This window comes from Mus musculus, chromosome 16 (assembly GCF_000001635.26).
Source record: "Mus musculus strain C57BL/6J chromosome 16, GRCm38.p6 C57BL/6J".
Taxonomy (NCBI): Eukaryota; Metazoa; Chordata; class Mammalia; order Rodentia; family Muridae; genus Mus; species Mus musculus.
In genome coordinates this window covers 36,562,142-36,578,139 of record NC_000082.6, presented here as the reverse complement: position 1 = coordinate 36,578,139, position 15,998 = coordinate 36,562,142, and the positions used below count along the sequence as shown (strand labels likewise).

Here is a 15,998-nt window from a genome sequence, read left to right as displayed (position 1 = left end):
CAAAGCACAGGATGAAAATGGATGTTGTCTGAGCGTGAGTATCCCTGATAGCCAGTGAATTCCAGCTCCATGTTCATGTCAGAGAACCTGGATGTTTCTTCTACCTCCCATTTTCCCTAGCCAATTCTCTCTTACTTACTGACTTGTAAGAATTTTTCTTACTTATATAAGGTATAAGTCATGTTGCCCTTTAGCTCTGTCTATGGAACTGTATTACATTCTCATTATTTTATTTTTAATGAAATGTAGAGATTTTGTCTACAATACCATGATGTAGATGAAAGAACAATGCTAATACTCATGGCATGGTCTTGGCCTCTATGGGAACAGATGGGTTCCCACTCCTTAAAAATAAATATTAAGAAGAAAAAGGAGCAAATTACTGGAGAAGAAAAACAGTATGGCTGATGCTCCACTCTGCAAGATGATGGTGGACATTGAGCTAGAGCCTGAACTGTTTGAGATCACAAACTTCACTACAGCCTCAGAATGGGAAAGGTTTATTTCAAAAGTTGAAGAAGTCTTAAATAACTGGAAACTGATTGGATACTCTCTGGGAAAACCACTGGAAAAGGCTTCTAGTTTCTGTCTGCGCCTCGGAGCTGACCCTGTGCCACAGCTGTCCATATCCAAATTCCTCCTAGAGAGAACTGGTCTCCAAGGAGTGCTGACACACAGCTTTGTAGGAGGGACAAGCCACAGTCAGAGACAGCAAGACCAGCTAACACCAGAGATAACCAGATGGCAAAAGGCAAGGGCAAGAACATAAGCAACAGAAACCAAGGATACTTGGTGTCATCAGAACCCAGTTCTTCCACCACAGTGAGCCCTGGATACCCCAACATACCAGAAAAGCAAGACTCTGATTTAGAATCACATCTCATGGTGATGATAGAGGACTTTAAGAAGTACACGAATAGCTTAAAGAAATCCAGGAGAACACAGGTTAAACAGCTTGAAGCCCTTAAAGAGGAAACACAAAAATCCCTTAAAGAATTGCAGCAAACACAACCAAACAGGTGAAGGAATTGAACAAAACCATCCAGGATCTAAAAATGGAAATAGAAAGAATAAAGAAATCACAAAGGGAGACAACCCTGGAGATAGAAAACCTAGGGGAAAGGTCAGGAATCATAGGTGCAAGCATCACCAACAGAATACAAGAGATAGAGGAGAGAATCTTTAAGTGCAGAAGATACCATAGAAAACATTGACAGAACAATCAAAGAAAATGTGAAATGCAAAAAGATCCTAACCCAAAACATCCAGGAAATCCAGGACACAATGAGAAGACCAAACCTAAGGATAATAGGTATATATGAGAAGGAAGATTTCCAACTTAAAGGGCCAGTAAATATTTTCAACAAAATTATAGAAGAAAACTTTCCCAACCTAAAGAAAGAGATGCCCATGAACATGTAAGAAGCCTACAGAACTCCAAATAGTTTGGACCAGAAAAGAAATTCCTCCCATCACATAATAATCAGAACACCAAATGCACAAAACAAAGAAAGAATATTAAAAGCAGTAAGGGAAAAAGGTCAAGTAACATATAAAGGCAGACCTATCAAAATTACACCAGACTTCTCACCAGAGACTATGAAAGCCAGAAGATCCTGGACAGAAGTCATACAGACCCTAAGAAAACACAAATGCCAGCCCAGGTTACTATACCCAGCAAAACTCTCAATTACTATAGATGGAGAAACTGAGGTATTCCATGACAAAACCAAATTTACACAATATCTTTCCATAAATCCAGCCCTTCAAAGGATAATAAAGGGGAAACTTCAACACAATGAGGGAAACTAAGCTTGAGAAAAAGCAAGAAAGTAATCTTTCAACAAACCTAAAGAAGATAGCCACATGAACAGAATTCCGACCATAACAACAAAAATAACAGGAAACAACAATGACTTTTCCTTAATATCTCTTAACATCAATGGTCTCAATTCCCCAATAAAAAGACATAGACTAACAAGACTGGATACAGAAACAGGACCCAACATTTTGCTGCATATAGTAAACACACCTCAGTGTCAACGAAAAACACTACCTCAGAGCAAAGGATTGGAAAACAATTTTTCCAACAAATGGTCTGAAGAAACAAGCTGGAACAGCCATTCTAATTTTGAATAAAAGCAACTTTCAACCAAAAGTTATCAAAAAGGATAAAGAAGGACACTTCATACTGATCAAAGGAAAAATCTACCAAGATGAACTCTCAATTCTGAACATCCATGCTTCAAATGCAAGGGTACCCACATTCATAAAAGAAACTGTACTAAAGCTCAAAGCACACATTGTACCTCACACAATAATAGTTGGAGACTTCAACACCCCATTCTCATCAATGGACAGATCATGGAAACAGAAACTAAACAGAGACACAGTGAAACTAACAGAAGTTATGGACCAAATGGATTTATCAGATATCTATATGACATTTCATCTTAAAACAAAAGAATATACATTTTTCTCAGCACCTCATGGTACGGTCTCCAAAACTTACCATAAAATCGATCACAAAACAGGCCTCAACAGATACAAGGAGATTGAAATAATCCCATGCATTCTATCAGATCACCACGGACTAAGGCTGGTCTTCAATAGCAACAAAAACAACAGAAATCCCACGTACACATGAAAGCTGAACAATACCCTACTTGATGTTAACTTGGTCAAGGAAGAAGTAAAGAAATTAGAGACTTCTTAGAATTTAATGAAAAGATCAAACTACGGGACACAATGAAAGCAGTGCTAAGAGGAAAACTCAGCTCTGAGTGCCTCCAAAAAGAAACTAGAGAGGGCATACAATACCAGCTTAACAGCAAACCTGAAAGCTCTAGAACAAAAAGAAGCAAATACACCCAAGAAGAGTAGACAGCAGGAAGTAATCAATCTCAGGGCTGAAATCGACCAAGTAGAAACAAAAAGACATATACAAAGAATCAACAAAGCCAAGAGCTGGTTCTTTGAGAAAATCAACAAGATAGATAAACCCTTAGCCAGACTAAAAAGAGGGCACAGAAACAGTATCCAAAGTAACAAAATCAGAAATGAAAAAGGAGATAAAACAACAGAACCTGGGGAAATTAAAAAAAAAAAAAAAAAAAAAAAAAAAAAAAAAAAAAAAAACCAAAAAACATCAGATCCTACTGCAAAAAAAAAAAAAAAAAAAAAGCCTATATTCAATAAAACTGGAAAATCTGGATGAAATGGACAATTTTCTAGACAGATATCAAATACCAAAGTTAATTCCCAACCAGATAAACCATCTGAACAGTCCCATAACCCCTAAAGAAATAGAAGCAGTCATTAAAAGTCTCCCAACCAAAAAAAAAAGCCCAGGACCAGACGGTTTTAGTGCAGCATTCAATCAGACCTTCAAAGAAATATAATACCGATACTCTTCAAACTATTCCACAAAATGGAAACAGTAAGAACACTGCTTAATTCATTTTATGAAGCCACAGTTACCCTGAGTATTCTCCCTTGGAGATAGAACAGTTTTTGTCTACTCAGGAAATTTTCACAATTTTCTTTCAGAGAGGACATCATAAGTAATTTTTTTTTCTATTTCTAACATGTTTAATGCTCAAAATAGATTTAAAAACTGATTGAGTGCATATTACTTTTAGCTTCAGGAGATATCATGTATATTTAAGAGGCATTTAACTATTATAAATTACTTGATGACTTAAAAAATGTCAATACTGAGTTGTGTATTTTAAAATAAATTTTATTAGTTTAATAAAAAATAAAATTAAAAAAAAGCTCTACCAAAGAAAAGAGAAAGATATTGTAGGCTATTCCTGGTTGTCAACTTGACTATATTTGGAATGAACTACAATCCAGAATTGGAAGGCTCACCAGTGACCCTAATCAGAAGGTTGGAGATAGAAGTTTCTGATATGGATCTTGGTATGGAGATCTTGAGGCATAGTGGCTATGGATTCCAGAAGATTAAGGTCGTCTGGGATTAAAGGTGTGGTGGCATACACCTTTAATCTGGGCTACACCTTCTGCTGGAGACCATATAAGGACATTGGAAGAAGGGAGTCTGGCTCTTGCTCCTTCACCTGCTTGCCGTGTGGGTCTGAGCAACTGCTAGATCCTTGAACTTCCATTCACAGCTACTATTAAACCATTGTTAGGAATTGGACTACAGACTGTAAGTCATCAATAAATTCCTTTACTATGTATAGACTATCCATAAGTTCTGTGACTCTAGAGAACCCTGACTAATACTGATAGTATATAGAGATTTTAAGTTTTCATTTCTAATATCGTCAAATTTATCAATGTTTCTTTGGCCTAGTGTGGTGGTTTGAATGAGACTGGCTCCCATAAGCTCATACATTTAAACACTTACTTGGTTCCTAGTTAGCAGAACTGTTCAGGGAGGATTAAGAGGTACGGTTTTAGGGGAACCCTATAAAAGAGGAGAAAGACTGTAGAAGCAAGAGGGGTGGAGGACACCATAAGAGCATGGGTCACAGGATCAACTATGTTGGGCTCATAGAAGCTCAGAGCAACTTAATTGACAAACCATTTAGTCTGAGCTAGGTCCTCTGCATATACCTTATAGTTTTACAGCTTGGTGTTCTTGTGAGTCTCCCAACAATGGGAGTGGGGATGTTTCTGATTCTTTTGCCTGTACTTGGGACCCTTTTTCTCCTACTGGGTTGCCATGTTCAGCTGTGTGATATGAGGGTTTGTGCCTAATCTTATTGTATCTTGTTATGCTGTGTTTGGTGAATCTCCCTAGGAGGCCTCCTCTTCTTCCTTCCTTCCTTCCTTTTTATCTTTCTTTCTTTTTTTTTTTTTGAAGGGAAATAAAGGACTTGGTCTAGGGGAGAGGGGAGGTAGGGAGAGGGACTGGGAAGAATAGAGGGAGGGGAAACTGTGATCAGGATGCAATGTGTGAAGGAAGAATAAAGTTTAACAAAAATGTGTGGTCTTGTTGAATGAAGTGTGTTACTGAATGTGGGCTTTGAGGTTTCAAGATTCATATTCTCAGTCTCCCTCCTCTCCCTCCTCCTCCTCCTCCTCCTCCTCCTCCTCCTCCTCCTCCTCCTCCTCCTCCTCCTCCTCCTCCTCCTCCTCCTCCTCCTCTTCTTCTTCTTCTTCTTCTTCTTCTTCTTCTTCTTCTTCTTCTTCTTCTTCTTCCTTCTCTCTCTCTCTCTCTCTCTCTCTCTCTCTCTCTCTCTCATTCTGTGTCTCTGTCTTTCTCTTTCTCTCTGCTTCATGATTATGTCTCAAGATGTAAACTCTCAGTTCCTGAGCCAGTGCCATGCCTGCTGCCATTGTGTCCATGGACTCTATAACTCTCTGAAACCATAGCCCCCACAACCTCTTCCTTCTATAAACTGCATTGGTCATTATATCTTATGACTGGAATAGAAAAAGTCATTAAGATACTTTCTTTCAGTATCTTATTGGAAAAGGCTTTCTCTAAAAAATATGAATGTGTTATACTAGGCAAGTCACAGAAGGGCTGCCTTTCCCTATAATTCTCTTGCTGAGTTTCTCTCCCACTGTGAGATGCAATCCTTGGTTACTTTCAGGGAGAAATAGTTTGCATATATTTATTTATTCAATTAACATTTACTGCACACTTCTCTGGGTGAGACCCAGTACTGTGTGCATCTGTGGAGATGCAGTAGGAAGTGAAAGAGACCAGGCCCTGTGTTCCTGGATTCATGGAGTCTATTGGAACAAACATACACCAAACATGTATATTCCTGACACAAAAGTGTATATTCTTGACTCACTGCAACAAGCATGAGAAAGGCCAGAGTGCTGTCAGAGACGGATGCAAGGCTACCTCCGTGGCAACTCTCTCCATTCTACATTCTGCTTGCTGACTGACCTCTCTTGCTTTGAAATGGTAGCCACCAACATACTGTTTGTCTTCAGAGTCACCTTACCTAACAGGATCGACTGCACCCCTCTCTCCCTGGGTTGCTTGCTGACTAAGCACATCGTGAGTCACTTTCTCAGAGAGAAACCAAGTTCTGAGAAACCAAGACGACGGCCAGATGACAGAAACAGCAAACTCCTGGCGTAAGGGATTTGGAACATGTAGGGGTGGAAAAAAAAGCACCCTGAACTTGTCAGATGAACCTGATCCAGATAAAACACTGGGCGCCAGATGAACAAGTAGATAATGAAGTAAATAAAAGTGCTTTTTGACTGCAGCAAGGAACAGTGACATGCAAATGCCTTCAGGAACCCCTTAGAGTAGTAATGGTGACCTTGTTACAAAACAAAACCTAAATGTCTGAGTTCTCAGTGAAACCAGACACAGAATCTATAAACCCACACTTTCTCTTCTGTTTTATGAACAAGTCACCCTCTGCTGCAAGATTCATGACCCTAGAAGAAAGTCTAAACTGGCAAGTGAAGACTCTCTCACATCTTCCTCATGTTGCCTTGAGAGGCTGTGTAACCTCACTCACTCAGCCTGTCTCTCCACATGGGACAGTGGTAGTAGCAATGGACTCCTTGACTCTTTGAACACTTAACACACTATATGTATTATTTTACAAACTTTTGGCCCCTAGCTTATTGCCTAGCACAAGTGTAAATGACCAATAGAGACTTGATTCTTTGACTAGCTATGCTTTCCTTATTGGGGGCTTCCTCAAGTACTGAGGGTACAACTCCCCAGTGCATGTGTAGCTGGTCTCTGCAACCTCGCAGAGGCTCCCAGAAACCTGAGATAAGTTTCATAGTCTGCAGTCCTGACCTTACAGGAACCTGAGTGGAAAGCAGATCTCTGACTCAGCTGGCCCTATTAATCTTCCATCTTCTAAGTAACAAGCAAACAGAGTATTGATTATAACTTGCTAAACATAAAGCAATGGTAAGACTTGAACATATGCCTCCTCAGTCAGGCTCAGGATAAAAAGAAGAAAATCCAGCCACAGCATTTCATCACCCAGTTCATGGCATGGAAGAGTGCCTGGCTTAGGTTTTCCCCAACATGGTGCCAGGCCTCACACTCAAACCCAGGGCTCTGTCCTGCAACCTGGACTCTTCTATTTGTCAGTCTGCCTTCTCTCCTCTAGGTACAAAACACCAAACTAGGAACTGTCTGATGATGTGTGGCACCACCTCTGAACCCTTCCCTGGGTATTCAGGGTGACTTTAGCTTCCCTGCTAAAGTGGCATAGCACACTGCTGCAGAAGACTGTCACCCGCAGTAGAGAGGGACTCTGCCTGAACTACACATGGCCCTCAATCAGCCAGGGCATGGAATACCGAGGGATTCTTAGACAAGTAAATCCTGCAAGTTTTTCTACCTGAAGTTCATTCTCAAAAGTAAAATAAAATAAAATAAAATAAAATAAAATAAAATAAAATAAAATAAAATGTTTTGGTGACTTCAATTAACAGCTCATCTATAAAACCCAAGGAGAGTTACTCAGAAAAGAGGATAAAGTTGGAATGTTTCTTCTCCAAATTATCTTGGCCGTTGTTTGGGAAGGGAGTCTGATATTTCCAATCACAAGTTTCTTAGCAATCATTCAGAAACAACTTCAAAAACCAAGGTCTGGGTCAAATGCCCACCTGGATATGAGCTTATTGCTTACAGTAAAGGTCAGGCCTGTGACAGTAAGGTAGTTAATCCTGGGTTCACAGCTGTGAGGCCAGATGGAAAAAACATAGTTTATAAAAATAGTCCTGGAAAATAAAAGCTGCTTTCTTTCTCTAAACCCAGAATACATTACTCTGATAAATAAGGAAGCTGTGCTTATTAACAGAGGCTTAATAAGATTGTACCCTCAGATACCCTGGAGACACTGCCGCCCTCTTCCTCCAAAGCAAACGGTGGTGGGCAGCTTGGGGTCACTTCCTGCCCTCTCCCGGGTGCTGGCCACAGCCTGTGGACATGGCTGACCAGGGCACAGAGCCACATGACTCATCTTTCTTCTACCATTTGGATGTGAGGGCAACTATGTCTCAGGAAGACACAGGTCTATTTCATTTCTCCTAATGTGGCCTGGACAGTGTAAAGTTGAGGCTGGGGGCTCTGATTTCCTGTCTTACCTGTGGTGATAGACGCAACACACAGCTCCCAGTCAGCCTCAGAATATTAACTCTCATCTGACAAAGACGGCTCAACTTGAGACCCTGCTGAACACAGCAGACAGCAGAAATCTATGCCCTAAAACCGGGCCTAACCTCGGAGACAAAAGCTCTTGGCAGTACCACCCATGATGGTGGACAGAGACTTAAATGGCTAATTCATTTCTTCAGTCTGAAGATGGACGTGCTTTTCTTCCCTGAAAGGGGAAAGCCACCTTACTTTCTTCACAGTTGGCACCAGCATCCCACCGAGGGAAGACAACAGCTCAATTGATCAACAGTAGCATACCTTCATTTCAACACTCAACACTCTTTTCAATCCTCCATTTCCTGTACCTTGCCCCCTCCTAAATGCTCTGTAAGAATTTAGTACAGTCATGTGATTAACGATGGTTGATGGCCTAAGAAACATGTGGGCAGATGATTTTGTCAATGCATAAATAAAGCAGAGTATATCATGTTGACACAAACCTAGACAGTATAGCCCGCAACACCCTTAGGCACATAACCTGTTGCTCCAAGCTGCAAATCTGTGTAGATGATACTGTTATGGGCATAGGCAATTGTAAAGCAATAATAACTATCTGTATAGCTAAACATAGGAAAGGCACAGTATAGAACCATTGGTGACAGGAACTTTTCAGCTCTGTTATAATCTTATAGGTTCACAGACACATGTGGTATGTTTCAGTAAAATGCTGTTATGCCTCATATAACTATGGGCATGACTATCTTGTATCCCTTAGGCATGACTATCTTGTATCTCTTAGGTCTTAGAGAAGAGGCAAGAATGATGGTCCCTATGAAGATGGAGAAGAAGGCAGAGCCGTCTGCAGATGCTGAGAGAAATAGCAGAAGCCAGGGATGAGCAGAGAGGGATGAGCATCAAAGGCCGACTGAGCAGAGCTGACCAGTGAGCAGAGTGGTCCCCACACCCTACACCAGGAGACAGAGAATGGGAAAACAAGCAGATCTGTGTACAAAGCCTTGGCGTCTTTTTATGGACAGGGACTTTCCAAGTGGTGGCCATTTGAGTTCAACGAGTATTTTCTCACTCTATCTGTGACAATAAACCATGGATAATGAACTCGGTGACTTTTCAAAGTATGATTCCCCAAGACTGATGCATTATCTTCCTGAATACAACTTCACTGTTTTGGTGACAGATTTTCCATTGTTTAGTAGACATTTCCATTAGGCTCTTGGAGAAATTAATGTGTTTTGCCAATAAGGAGAATGACCTCAGTACATTTCTAGGTAAGGAGCTTTTAAAATCATTATTAGGGTAATTTTATCACAATAAATTGGCAATAAGGAATTTACCATGTCAAAAGGTATAGAAGTTATAAATCTTTGATAAATATTAATAAATGTGTTGCTACTGCTATTGGCAGGAGTAAAAAAACTCCATTTCTCTGTTCAAGGAAAGTTCTCTGTGAAATACCTTACAGAAAGATATTGCTATGGTTGAAGTATTTTAGACATTCTGACAGGTCAAATTACTAAATAAAAAATAGCAAATTTGGGCTCTGGCATGATAACGTCACTGTGGTAGTTACTTTCGATTGTCAAGTTGATGAGATCAAGAGTCACCTGGGAGAAGAACCTCTGGGCATCCCTGTGGGGGATGATCTTGGCTAAGGGAATCCATGATAATCCCAAAGAAGAATAAAATTAGAAAATTTGGTACATTAGATTTCAATATTCACTATACAGCCACACACACAAAAAAAGAGAAGAGTGTGATATTGTTGTTTAAAAAAAAATAGGCAATAGACCAATGAAAAACAATGGAAAACACGTGGATATGGGTGTTTCATAACAGAAGTGACACAGAACAGTAGGAAAACAGCATCCTCTGTAACTGGTACTGAGTCCATTGAATATTCCCTTGAGGAAACAAAAAATGAAAGTTGCCCCTACAAAAATCAATTCCAGGTGTTTCGTGGCTCTTAAAGGCAAAACAGCAGGTTCCTGGGACACAATGGAAGAGAAGATATTCCTGACTTACAAAGGCATAGATTTCTTAAGCAGAAAAACAGAGTGAGCATCAAGGGGAAGATGGATAAATTGAGCTAGAGTAAAATTGGTAACTCCTATTCATGACAAGGTACCAAGAGTGTGCCCAGGTCTGAAGCTGATGGGCCCAAGGCATGAGGACTATGCTTGAGCCTGAGGCTAACCTTCTGAGAGGGGACCGTGTGATCTAAGTGGGGCTATTGGTGACAGTGCCTTTTGTGTGAAATGAGTCTCCTGGCTAAGCTTTTCATGGCAAATTTTGAGGTCTGATTACAGTAAGTTCCAACATTCTTGAAGCCTGAGCTGTCAAACATGGACAAAGATGATATGTAATTCCCAAGGATTTAGCTACAGACTGGGTGATTCAGGAAATAAAGGAAGGACCATTACCACTTTAAAGAGATCTTGGGAGGCAAAATCCAGGGAAATTTTTAATGACCAGAACTGGGGTGTTGCAAGCTGACAGCAAGGAATCAAAAAGCCCATTAAAGAAGGATTTACTCATTAAGAACTGATGGCTCTCTGAAGCAAAAACATTGTTCATGGCTAGGAAAAGTCCTTTAACCTGATTGTAACCAGACCAGCTAAGACTGGCCTACCTGGCATGTCCGTTAATGGAGGTTAGTAGGGACACATATGCAGACTGAACCAAGTTTGTCCTTCTCAAAAACTACAGTCTGGCCATTTTGTTGTGTTTCCTTCTCTTTTATTACCAATTGTTTTGCTCTTTGCTATACTTCCCTGCTGGGTGTTGAAGACCCCATAGGTGACCAAAATCTAACCTTATAGTTTTTATTGTTAAGGTCAGTTGGGACACACCCTAGAGGAGACTTACTGAGTTAGGAGGCCCAAGTCCATGGTGTCTTTGGGTTTTCCTTTATCAGTTGAGCCATCTGTGGGGATGGGTCAAGATCCTACAGATGTGTGGCTTCCTTTGGAAGAGCTGTAGGGCATTTTCCTTTTTGAAGAATGCACACTGGTTAGAGGGTGACTTCTTAGGTTGCATGGCCTCTCTAAGAATGGGGGAACTGTGGGATCCTTTTAGAAGTGTCCCATCATTTTCTGGGACATGGATACACTAGGGAAAAGGGTAAAATATTGACTGTTTCTTACGTTTATACTCTTTGGCCCTGGTCTCAGAGTAGGCTGTAGAGCACTCAGAAGGTCGTTACACCAGTTTTAAGGAATAATGAGCCTGGTGTATGAGGCTTATGCCTGTGTGTGCATGTCCATGTATGAATGTGCCAAGGTCTGTGGGAGTCAGAGACAACTTTAGGTGTCAGTCCTCATCTCTCACCTTGGTTGAGATGGGGGTCTCTTGCTTTTCCAGCTCACACACCAGGTTAGCTGGCCTATGAGCTTCTGGGAATTCTCCTGTCTCACATCTTCTCTCACAGTAGGAACATTGTGGTTCCAGATGTGTGCTACTGTGCTCAGCTTTACAATTTAAACTCAGGTTGTCCTGCTTGTGGGCCAAGTTTATCCACTGAGTCATCCTCACAGCCTGACTCTGGAAAGACATTTCTAACCCAGAGAGTTTCCTGACAGCTGGGCACACTTTCCTTGGATGCAGCTAATCCCTGCCAGTGGAAGGAAGCTGCAAGCCCTTCCATGGGGTTGTGGAAATGTTCTGTCCATTCACTCGCCAAATAAGCTCCTATGTGGCCAAGTTTTGGCAGTTGGTAGCTATGTTTAGCAAAAATAAAGTCTATCTCTCTCTTGCTCTCACACAATAATCCACAAAGAAAATTTCTCTGGGTCCAAAAGGTGTGAGGATCTTTCTCCTCAGTAAGCAAGCATTCTCCTGCAGATTCCAGCCAGGCGTCCTCTAACTTGATTCAGTTCTGATACTGTTCTAGTTTTCTATTATGAGAAGACACTGACCAGAAAGCAACTTGAGGAGGAAAGAGTTAATTTGGCTTAAAGGCTACTGTCTATCATTGAGGGAAACTGAGGCATGAACTGAAGTAAGGTTATGAAGGAACACTGCTCACTGGCTTGCTCTGTTCTCATATAGCCCAGGCTAACCTGCCTTGAGATGCCACCACCCAAGGTGGACTGGAGCAATTAAGTCAATGTCCCCCATGGACGTGCCTACAGACCAATCAGATGGAAGCAGTTCGTCAGTTAAAATTCTCTCTTCCCAGGTAGATAAGGGTTTGTGTTAAGTTGACCAAAACTCACCAGCACAGGTTCTATCTACACAGAGATAGCATCAGACCCCACAGGTTGAGGACTAAGATCTCAAGGTTAACCTCGATTTAAATGTCAGTCCTACATCCCAGGCAGTCTCCCTCTCACTGCTGACTGCACAGCTATAAATCAAGGTTCTTAGAAGGCCCTCCTTTCATTCAATTAACTTGGCAGAGTGCTCACAAACTCAAGGAAAGAATTGTTTGCCAGTGTGTAACAAAGGCTATGACAGGTTCCAGACAAAGAGATACATGGGCAAACTGTGGCAGATGTGTAGGTGAGATGTGTGAGACCCATGGGTGAGCTGTGGCAGGAGTGTGAGTGAGCTGTGGCAGGTGTGTGGGTGAGCTGTGGCAGGAGTGTGGGTGAGCTATGGTAGGTGTGTGGGTGAGCTGTGGCAGGTGTGTGGTTGAGCTGTGGCAGATGTGTGGGTGAGCTGTGGCAGGGGTGTGGGTGAGCTGTGGGCAAAGGACCACTTTATTCTCATGTCCTTTCTAGGTACATGGCCTTTTCCAGTGAGGAACCTTTACCCAGAGGATCTCTGAACTCTGACCTTTCAGGTTTCCATGGAGACCTCATTACATAGAAGGATTGCTAACTGACTGGGTGGGGACCAACAAGGCCTGTCCAGATTCTTAAGATGTATTTTCAGATGAAAGAAGTTAGAAAGTTTCCTTGTAGTCAATTAAAGTTAGGAAAATATTAGAATTTTTATGACCTGCCTAGAGGCTGGAGTTACAAGCCAGGAATTGTGGTGGCAAAGCAAAATGTATGATAAATAAGAGTTCAGGTAATGTTGCTCAGGCTACCGTAAACATCGAAGCATGCATAACCAATGGGCAATTACAGTGTACCCCCTGAGTTTCCAAACCAGTCAGTTGTACTGGAAGCATCTTAAACCTATTTAGAGTGCTGAGAATCCTATGTAACTTTTTTTATTTTATAAATTGCACATAGAGGGATCCAAAGGATCAGAGGAACAGCAGTGGCAGCTGCCTGGAAGACAACAGGAGCCTCCTAAAGTGCAGCCTGAAGACCAGAGATGTGGATGTATAAAAGGAAGAAAATGCCGGCCCTGGGTTTCCTATGAGCTGGTTGTAAATAGGAATGCACAGAACGGGATATAATTAGGGGCTAAATGATTGAACTACAACCAAGCACCCTAAGATTTCTAAATCCTGTCAAACGTTTCTTTGCAAAGAGTTACCTCGGGAAGCAACTGCAGGCACTCTGCTAACTATGCAATGATCACATTGTGATACTGCAGTTGCGGGCACTCAGATTTCTGGGAACTTTCCTTCCATCTTTGTCCTCAAAGGGAGCTAACATAAGTGACTCTAAAGTTCGTCTTTCTAGAGCCAGGCCCCTGGATAACTCTGCTGCCAAGACTGGGATTCTCCTGGCTGGCAGGAACTTAACGCCTCGCCCAACATAGTGTTATTGAGCAGCATCGGAAACATCTCAGGTGGTAGAGGCAGATAGATCTCTGTTAGTTCGAGGCCAGCCTGGTCTACAGAGCGGGTGAGTTCCAGGACAGCCAGGGAAACTCTGTCTCAGATAAACAAAACAAACAGAGAGAGAGAGAGAGAGAGAGAGAGAGAGAGAGAGAGAGAGACATGCGCATGCGCACACTCCTGTACACAGCAGCCCTTGTTAGACAATACCATTCACTATGGCTGCTTCAGCCATAGCTTCTGAATACTGGGCTCAGTGGAATGTAGGGCAGTGTTTTCCAAATTTCAAGTATCAGTAATCCTTTCCATAGGTCATTTCAATGACTCTCCTACTTATGTAAACTTAGCTCAAAATTACCACAAAAGAAATAGGATTGAAAAGTGAAGAAAAAGTGACGATATTAAATTCTACTTAGGAGCTGTTGCCTAGCAAAGGCTCTGAGGGAGAGTCAAGCTCTGTTGTTAAATCAAAAGATTAGCAAACCTTAGGGAGGTGTAAAGATAAATAGCACAAAAATCATCCTTCCTCCTTGACCTAATCCACAGGAACAGAATTAGAAAAGATGCAACTTCTTTGACTGGTAAGACACTGTTCTTAGAGTCAGGGTCCCACGCTACTCAAAACCAAGCCCTGTGGAGGATGCATATTCATGCACGCTGTTCAGGTGGCCACGCCCTTCACGTATTCAAGCTGACTGAGGGTAAGCCTCAACTCTACAGCTTCATAGCTCTTCCATCCTCCATACCGTCACCTCCACGGGCTCCAGTCTCCCATGTAAAATGGGCATAGCAATTGCTCCTGGGAGTGTCACTTAACCAAACCCCAATTCAAACATTATTGGAGAGAATTAATACAACCTGATCATCTTGGGGTCTCTCTCTCAGCCGCTGGGTTGAATTATGCTGTCTGGTCCAAGCAACCATATTGTTGAGATTCCATGGTTGATTTCTCCCTGTTGTGGTTAGGAAACACTATCTCATACCAAACATCATGGGTCCCTGCCTCTTACAATCTTCCTCCCCTCCCCGATCTTTCATAATTTCCCATGAGCCTTAGGTGCAGTTGTTTTATGGCAGGTGTATCAGTTAGGGTTCTCCATAGTCCCTTATTTTCTGTATTGTGTAATGAACAGTCTCTATCTGTTGGGAAAAAACTCCCTCCCCCCTTTATTTTTTAAAAAAGAACTACACTTATCTGTAGAAACATGTCTGCCATGATATGAGTTCCCCTCTCAAACCTAAGACTTCTCTAAGCACAAGTAGTTAGGTTTATGGTACCAGGCATGAACTCATCCCTATGGAGGGAGTCTTAGTTGATTAGACAATTGATGTTTATCCCCATGATAAAAGTACCATTATTGGACTACTATGGATGTCTGGCTGAAATACTCATTGTGGTTCATAGGAATAAACACTATCTGTTCTAAGAAGACTGGGAGGCACCGAAGTCTCCATGCTTGCATTGTAACGGTTGGGTAGGATTCCATTAAGCCACACTACCTTAAGTTCTTTAACCTATTTCCTATTGGCAGGTTCGGTGTTGTTCACTTGTTGCTTTTATTTTGGTGTGTGTGTGTGTGTGTGTGTGTGTGTGTGTGTGTGTACACATTCATGTGTGCTGGCCTTTCACCTTACTCCAGAACAATGTCTGTGGCTTTATAAACACGTTAGCGCCTTAAGGTCTCCCATTTTGATGTAGGAGTCCTGGGATTGCAGACACGCTATGCAGCAGGTTTCGTATGGATCCCAGGAGCTTGAACGTAGCTCTCCTCTGTGCTTGATGGGCATAGCTATAACGCCATTGTTTAAATATTATTATTTTATGTTGAAAATGAACCTGTTATATATATTTGCATCGCAACATTATTTTATTCTGGAAATTACTACAAAGTACTGCAAAAATTGTTTTGGCTGTTTCTATTTGTTTAGTTTGTGTTCGTGTGTTCGTGTGTTCGTGTGTGTGTGTGTGTGTGTGTGTGTGTGTGTGTGTGTGTGTTGGCTATCAAATTGCCTACACAAAGGAGTTGATAGGCTTTAGGGCTGAAAAGCAAATGCTGGGTTTCTACCAAATAAATTGATTTTTCCATTTCATTCAAGTATTATGATGAGTGGCCAGCGCTGAGCCAGAGCCTGAGCACAACTGTGAGCCAGGCTGGCCTCTCCTACCTTCAAGAAGCACACCCTGATGCTGGGGCAAAGCTTACCAGATCTCTGGGGTAGTGGAGGGAGGGGGCT

At 41.7% G+C, this 15,998-nt stretch overlaps 1 protein-coding gene across 1 annotated transcript in view; it reads left to right on the top strand.

The window, feature by feature from the left end:
• Cd86 (CD86 antigen) overlaps window positions 1-9,184 on the top strand; it is a 97,203-nt gene extending 88,019 nt beyond the window's left edge. The window contains exon 10 of the transcript XR_384517.1: window positions 8,868-9,184. The gene's annotated coding sequence lies outside the window, so the exon portion shown is untranslated. The remainder of the gene's footprint in view (window positions 1-8,867) is intronic.
• The last annotated feature ends 6,814 nt before the right edge of the window (window positions 9,185-15,998 follow it).